This window comes from Ursus arctos, unplaced genomic scaffold (assembly GCF_023065955.2).
Source record: "Ursus arctos isolate Adak ecotype North America unplaced genomic scaffold, UrsArc2.0 scaffold_21, whole genome shotgun sequence".
NCBI lineage: Eukaryota > Metazoa > Chordata > Mammalia > Carnivora > Ursidae > Ursus > Ursus arctos.
The window spans coordinates 17,333,621-17,341,648 of NW_026622886.1; positions in this window are offsets into that span (position 1 = coordinate 17,333,621).

The window sequence follows — 8,028 nt, forward strand, 5'->3', positions numbered from 1 at the left end:
AACTATCCAGTTTATTGTTTATATATTCTACCTCAATAAATTTTATTTTAAAAAATTTCAGGGACTAAGAACTCCAGATCCTTAAGAAATAAAGTGATGTCCTTGACTTATAAGAGAAAAACAAAATTAATTATTTCTTAAAAAGACATACCAAAGAACCTAACTGTCAAATATCAGAATATTGGCTTGAGAGAAATTTTAAACATGCCCCAAAACGAAAACAAAAACAAAAACAAAGCTACTACACAAGGTTCAAGGAGTCAAATGGCTTCCATGTTCTTTTTTTTTTTTTAAGATTATTTATTTATTTATTTGAGAGACAGAGAGTGAGAGAGAGCACAAGCTGGAGGAGGTTAGAGGGAGAGGGATAAACAGGCTTCCCACTGAGCAAAGAGCCCAATGCTGGGCTCTATCCCAGGACCCCGACCCCGGGATCATGACCTGAGCCGAAGGCAGTTGCTTAACCAACTGAGCTACCCAGGTGTCCCAGCTTCTGTGTTCTTAATAGGAATACTAGAATTTATAAGACATTGGAATAACCCCCTTATATTTTTGAGCAAAACAAAAAAGAAAGATTATTAACCCAAAATTATCTAGTCATATTACTAGTCAAGTGTGAGGGAGGAATAAAAACATTTTCAGTCATGTAACATCTCAACGAATTTACCTCCCATACACCCTATGAGGAAGCTACTTGGGGGGGGAGGTGCCCCACCAAAACAAAGGAGCAAACCTAGAGAGGGGAAGCATGGGTACCCACCCTGAGAAAAGTAAAGGGAATCCCCAGGATGTCACTAAAGGAAAATCCCAGGATAACAGCCAAACACTGGGCTTAAAGAGCAATGAGTCCAGACAGTAGGTCAAAAGGCTCCAGGAAAGCTACTGTCAAAAATAAAAATACACAAACACACACACAAAGACCTATATCTGACATGCTTAATTGTGTTACGAAAGGATTTGCAGACTGGGAGAGAGGAGGTAAAGGGCTTAATTCGTGACTGAATACATAAAAAACTGGAAAACCAACCAACCAGCTAAACAATAAGAGAAAACTAACACTAGGGAAACAAAAAGTTGTGCAAGGAAGGAAAAATGGATATAGCAACCACAATATACCATATAATTCTGAGATGAGTAATAGTAACATAATCATAAAAAATGAACATGGAGGGGCGCCTGGGTGGCACAGCGGTTAAGCGTCTGCCTTCGGCTCAGGGCGTGATCCCGGCGTTCTGGGATCGAGCCCCACATCAGTCTCCTCCGCTAGGAGCCTGCTTCTTCCTCTCCCACTCCCCCTGCTTGTGTTCCCTCTCTCGCTGGCTGTCTCTATCTCTGTCAAATAAATAAAAATAAAATCTTTAAAAAAAAATGAACATGGAATGTTAATTTAACTAAAATTATGATACAGCTATCTTGAGTTGATCGGGAGATGGGAAGTATGCATTAGCGTGTAGTTGGGTCCTGTAAGAACTGATACCCCGCCTTTTACGGTGGAAAGTTAATAGTAAATCCTAAAACTGAAAAAATACTTTTCATGAATAAGCTTATTATTCACAGAGATGGAGATGAAATCCAAAAGACACAACAAAAACGTTGCCTCAGGGAGAGTAGTAAGTAGGTGATGATGGATAAAGGCAAAGGACGGCTTTTTTTTTTTTTTAAGCCTGTGGTTTTATGTGCCTCTTTTTAACTTATTCCAATATGTCTGATTCTTTTAAGTAAAGTAAATTTGAAAAGAAAAAAGTAAGTACAATATATTGACCCATTCATATTTTAAGGCTTCAGGATTTAGAAAGGATAGAGCAGCTAGATAATATATTTTATAGTGGTTTTCAGGGATATGCCAGAAAGCCACATTGTTTGTCATTATTGCAATGTCAATGAACATTTGTGAGTCCTCCAACTTCCCAGGAAGCTGTGCGGGTTAGGTGATTTTGGTCACCTTGGAGAAGCTCAGATTATACCGAGGTAACACATTCGAGTGATACAAGTGATAAATGCTATAATATTTATCAAGGGCTGGGGAGTCTCAGTGGAAGAAAGAATTAATACCACCCAAGGAGCTAGGATTGGTTTCAAAAGGAAGCAAGATGACATATACTTAACTTACAGTTTCTGGGTACTGATAGGGTCCTATTACATGGAGATCTGCATCCCTTCCCTCTCCATTCCTTCCCCACAACTGCCACCAGCCCATCTTTTGGGACCCTGTGGCCCCACATGGTTCTTCTTTGCACACTCTTCCCTAGGACTTTTCCATGGCTCCTTCTGGCACTTTAATCAGGTTTGTGCTCAAATCTTACCTCTTCTTTTCTCCAGACTACATTATCTAAAATATCCCCACACCTCATCGTGCTCTCTCTTCTTACCTGAACTTGTCTTCAAAGCCCATACCTACCTGACATTTTACAATATTATACATTTATTTACTTTAATTTGGCTTTAGTTTCTTTATGGGAATGAAAGTGCCGCATGAACAAGAATTTTGACCCCTTTTTCCTTGCTACTGTACTCCCAGTGCTTAGACCAATGCCTGGCATCCAGAAGGCCCTCAGTAGTTATTTGCTGAATGTGTAAATGGATGAAGACTGAATATCTCCAGTCTAAATCTCTCACCTGAGTGCAGACGCATAAATATTCAACCACTTCTGTCTCCACCAAATCATACTACTGCCTCTCTACCAAACCATCCCTTCTTCCATAGCCCTTCAGAGCGGCCCAAGGGCTCAAACCAGACATTTGCAAGTCAATACTGACTTACCTCTGTTCTTTCCCTCCATCCCACAAACATCCAAATAGGTCATCACCAAACCCAGTTTATTCTGTTGATGAATAACTCTCAAATCTGTCCAGTCCTCCCCATCCCCACCGCTACTATCTCGATTTAAAGTATCCTAGGGGCGCCTGGGTGGCACAGCAGTTAAGCGTCTGCCTTCGGCTCAGGGCGTGATCCCGGCATTACGGGATCGAGCCCCACATCAGGCTCCTCCACTATGAGCCTGCTTCTTCCTCTCCCACTCCCCCTGCTTGTGTTCCCTCTCTCGCTGGCTGTCTCTATCTCTGTCGAATAAATAAATAAATAAATCTTTTAAAAAAATAAAAATAAAAAAATAAAGTATCCTAGACTCGTGGCTGGATTGTTGAATGGGTCTCCTCCTCAATCGTTTTCCTGGTTCCAGGCTTTGATCCTTCCAACTATCCTCCAAACTCCTACAACATTGCTTTTCATAAAATGCAAATCAGATCACATGACTGCTCTGCTTAAAACCCAGGTTCTTAGAATAAAATCTAACTCCTTTGCCTTGTCACGTAGGCCCTTCACCACTGTCTCATACTGACATCCCCAGATTTTCTCTGGCTACCTGTTTAGCCTTACCGAGCAGATATACCCTGTACCAGCTTGTCTAGCCTTTGTCCTTGCTGCTTCCTCTGTTTAGAACATGTCGTGCCTCTCTCCAATTTGATCAGATGGCAGAGACTGAGAAACTGTTCCCCCCTGCTGGGTGCTGCCACAGCATCCTTTGCCTAATCCAATGGACTGTAAATCATGCATCTACTCATTGGCCCCCTGCCCTAGACCCAAGGCTCATGAGCATAATGCCGACCTATGAAAAATATGTCTTTACATCCCCAGGACCTAGCATGATCACTGACACAAAGGAGATACTTAATAAATGTTTGGAGAATGAATGAATGAATGAATGAATGAATGGAATGAATCTGTTTTTCAGAATCTCTTCTTAGAATTTAGCAGTAAAGTGGAAAATGGATTGCTGGTAGGGAGTCTCAAAACATGCAGACTAGTTAAGAGCTAATTGACATATTCCGGACAAGATGAAGAGAGCCTGGACTCAAGCAGAGGCAACAGGAATGGAAATAAGGAGTCAGAATAAGAGACTTTTGTTCAAAAAAACAAAAGGTATTTTATGAGCAAATGCAATTGAGCACTGTGTTTTCTGAAGGATGGGTCTAGTGTTTTAAATTTAGACAAAGGGTTGGAAAGCCAGACGTACCCCGTGAGAAGCAATCAATCAACAAACTTCATGAAAGTGAGAGAAGGTGATTGAAGTAGACAAAGAGGTTAGCAAGGCACATAGAGTTTTTGATACAGAAATAAAAGAGAGTGTTTTAACGGCCGAAGAATCTAGAGGCTGACAAGGAGAGTGAAGATTTGAGTGCAGAAGATGTAATAACTGGAAAAGTTTGCTTCCGTCCTTAATATGGTAATAAAATTTGCAGACAGCCTACAATACTATACTGACTGCAAAGTTATACATTATACAAGCTGCCTTCCATTTTGATCAGAGAAGTATAAAAGTAAGCAAGCGAGTTCCTGGGATTTATTGGGGGGGGGGGAATAACTAACTTTCAGGGCACACAATAGGATCCATGTAGCCCTATCTCATTTATAAATAATTGATATCTCTAGAGTCACAATGTGATGTAACACTTAAGGTAGCCCCCAAACATGGAAAGATTCTGTTATGACATTTGTGCTATTAGCCTAAGCATGGGGAAGGGAAGGGAACGGAATTACCTAGGAGCCTCCTGTGTGGAGGACACCATGGTTTACATGGGTCTGTCGCCCATCTTCACTTTTTAAAAATGAACATGAATCATTATCTGTCATAACGGATTTTGGGAAATTATTCAAAAATAAGAAAGACCTGCAAATATTTTTTTCCTGAATAGATAATGAATACATATTATAACACATTTAATCAGTAAAAAAGGTAGAGTAAAAATAAATCTTCTCCCACTCCAGATACTGAGCCACATTTTTCCCCCTCTGGGACAATAACTAAAAATAATTTCTTATGCACCTTGCCAATAATATTCTATATATACGTATATTTTTACATACATCATTCAAAAATCCACTCAATATTCACTGAACACAAACATTGGCTTAATATATATATCTATATCTATCTGTTCTGTGCTCTTCTCTTTTTCACTTAATAATCTAGCTTAGAGAGTTCCCCATCTTAGTACGTATTGGTCTCATTCCTTTTTCTCATCACATAATATTCCACTCTATAGATGTATCATGTTTTATTTAACAAAGTCTTTTAGTGAATATTAAAGATGTTTCCCGATATTCTTTACACATGCATAATTTCTCATACATGCAATTAGAACTGTATTAGCCAGCACTGTTCAATAGTGAAATGATGTGAACAACTTATGCAAATTTAAATGTTTAAGTAGCCACATTAAGAAAAGTAAAAGAGGGGTGCCTGGGCGGCTCAGTCAGTTAAGCATCTGCCTTCAGCTCAGGTTGTGATCTTGGGGCCCTGGGATCAAGCTCCACATCAGGCTCCCTGCTTAGCGGGGAATCTGCTTCTCCCTCTCCCTCTGTCCCTTCCCCCAACTTGTGTGCTCTCTCACTCTCTCAAATAAAAAAAATAAAATCTTTAAAAACACTAAAAAAATAAATAAAATTAATTTGAAAAATATATTTAATCCATTATATCCCAAATACTTCAACTTGTAAATCAAAGTAAAAAATAAGCAAGAGGGGCGCCTGCAGGGCTTAGTTGGTTAAGCATCCGACTTGATTTTGGCTTAGGTCATGATCTCAGGGTCGTGGGATGAGCCCTGCACCAGGGTCTGTGCTCACTGTGGAGTCTGCTTGTCCCTCTCCCTCTGTTCCTCCCTGCTCTCACGCAGGCTCTCTCTCAATTAAAATAAATAAATAAATAAATAAATAAATAAATAAATAAATAAATAAATAAATATCTTTAAAAAAATCGTCAGTGAGATATTCTATATTCTTTTACTTGGACTAAGTCTCTGAAATCTAGTGTATATGTTCTTGCAATTCAGACAAGCCACATTTCAAGTGCTTAGCAACCAGGTGTGGTCACGGCTACCATATTGGACAGCATAGGTACAAACACTCTTAGAAGAGGAATTGCTCAGAAGAGTATGAGGTAAATTGCCTTTCAAAGAAGTTGTACCTATTTACGCTACCTTCAGTTCAGTTAAAAATAACAAGCCAGTGACGGGTATTAAGGAGGGCACGTATTGCATGGTGCACTGGGTGTTATACGCAAGTAATGAATCATGGAACTTGACATCAAAAACTAGGGATGTACTGTATGGTGACTAACATAATATAATAAAAAATTATTCTAGTAAAATAAAATAAAAATCTATAACTAAGGAAAAAGAAATAATCATAATAATAATCACTGAGTTTTGATTTGCACTTCATTACAAGTGAGGTTGAACATCTTCTTATATGTTGAAAAGTTATTGTATTTCCTTTTCTCTGGATTATTTTTATGCCTTTTGTCTTTCTTTCTTTCTTTTACTGGATTGGTTTTCTTCCTCATTGAGAGATCAGAGAATGAAACTACTCCCTTTATCTGTCATAAATGTTGCAAACAATTTTTCTAATTGACTTTCTTTTGGCTTTGGTTATGGCATTATTTTGCCATGCAAAAAATGTTTACATTTTAAGCAGTCAGAATATCATTCTTTTATGGTTTCTTGATTTTATCATACTTAACAGAGGTTTTCATCTCTCTAAGATCATTAAAAAAATCTTTTCTGTGACTCTTCTAATCCTCATAATAAAGTTAAGAAACTGATGTCATCATTTCCATTTTACAAATTAGAGAATAGATGCTTAGAGAGATATTAAATAAATTGCTTAAAAACACCTGGCTGATAAGCGGAAATGCTAGGATTCAAACCCAGTCTGCCTAGTGACATTAAAGACTATGCTGCTTTTTTGACTAGACTGTAATGATCAATATAATCTGTCTTAGGTGTTTCACTATTGTCCGCTTCTTTTAACCCTAGTGCTGTATGAAATATATCATTATTACTGATAGCTAAAACGTTACCTCAATGCTAACACCATATTCCCACAAAATTCCAGATAAATAGAAATAAGAACTCCGGGCATTCCCATGGTTTAAGGATGACAGTTGTACCCCAGGTGGAGGAAACCAAGGCTAATGAACTGGAGTGCACTAGTCAGGGAAGGCTGACACATGGGAATGATGACATTTGACTGGTGTCATGAAGGAGATGCAGAAATTAGACCTACAGAACAGAAGACAAAAAGTCATAGAGAACGAACATAAAATATTCAAGAGTTCAGTTCATTGAGTGAGAGAGAACAAATAACAAGTTTCAGTGAGACTGCAAAGAGCTTTGACTTCTAGACTGAAGGGTTCGGACGTATTTATGTGATAGCCAGAGGTCACTGATAGATTTTGAAAAAGGTAGTGACATGATTGGAATTCTGCTTCAGAAGATTAATCTGGCTGGTGTGTGTAAGAGCTACTGGAGAGAGAAAAGAGTGAAGGAGAGAGAGAGAGGGAACGAGAAGGAGGGAGAGAGAGAGGGAGAGAGAGGTGTGAGGGAGAGAAAGGGGCGAAAAGGAGCAGATCATTTAGGGTCCTGGAGAGGAAAATTAATCCATTTCATTATCGTACTACATGATTGTGTTGTATTCCTATTACTCACCTTTTCCACCTAATTTTACTCCAAATGACAGCTTACATTGTTTTAAAAACTCAAATCTATCCTTTAAAGAAACTGATTTTTACCCCTTCAAGCTTTGAGACAAATTCAAAATAGAAGTTTCAGGAGTATCTTGTGCAGTGATTTCACTGCTAGATAAATGTATAGCCTCTCCGAGTGAATACCTTGGAAAATGTTCCAGTGTTTTTACCTAAGGTTTTAAAAAAAACGTTATAGTCTTATCTTGTGCCCAAAACAAAATTCAACCACCATAAAGGAAAAGAAAGTCTGCCTTTCTTATGTGTGATTTTCTGAGAGTACATACATCTTAAATTCATGTTTAGTTAATAGGCAAGCTTCATCAAAATGAAGACTAGTCTATGGAGATTTGCCTTTGTTTTTATTATTTTATTTTATTTTAATTTTTATTTTTATTTATTCATTTGAGAGAGAGAGAGAGCGAGAGCACAGAGAGGCAGAGGGAAAAGCAGGCTCCCTGCTGAGCAGGGAGCCGGACATGGGGCTCCATCATAGGCCCCTGGGATC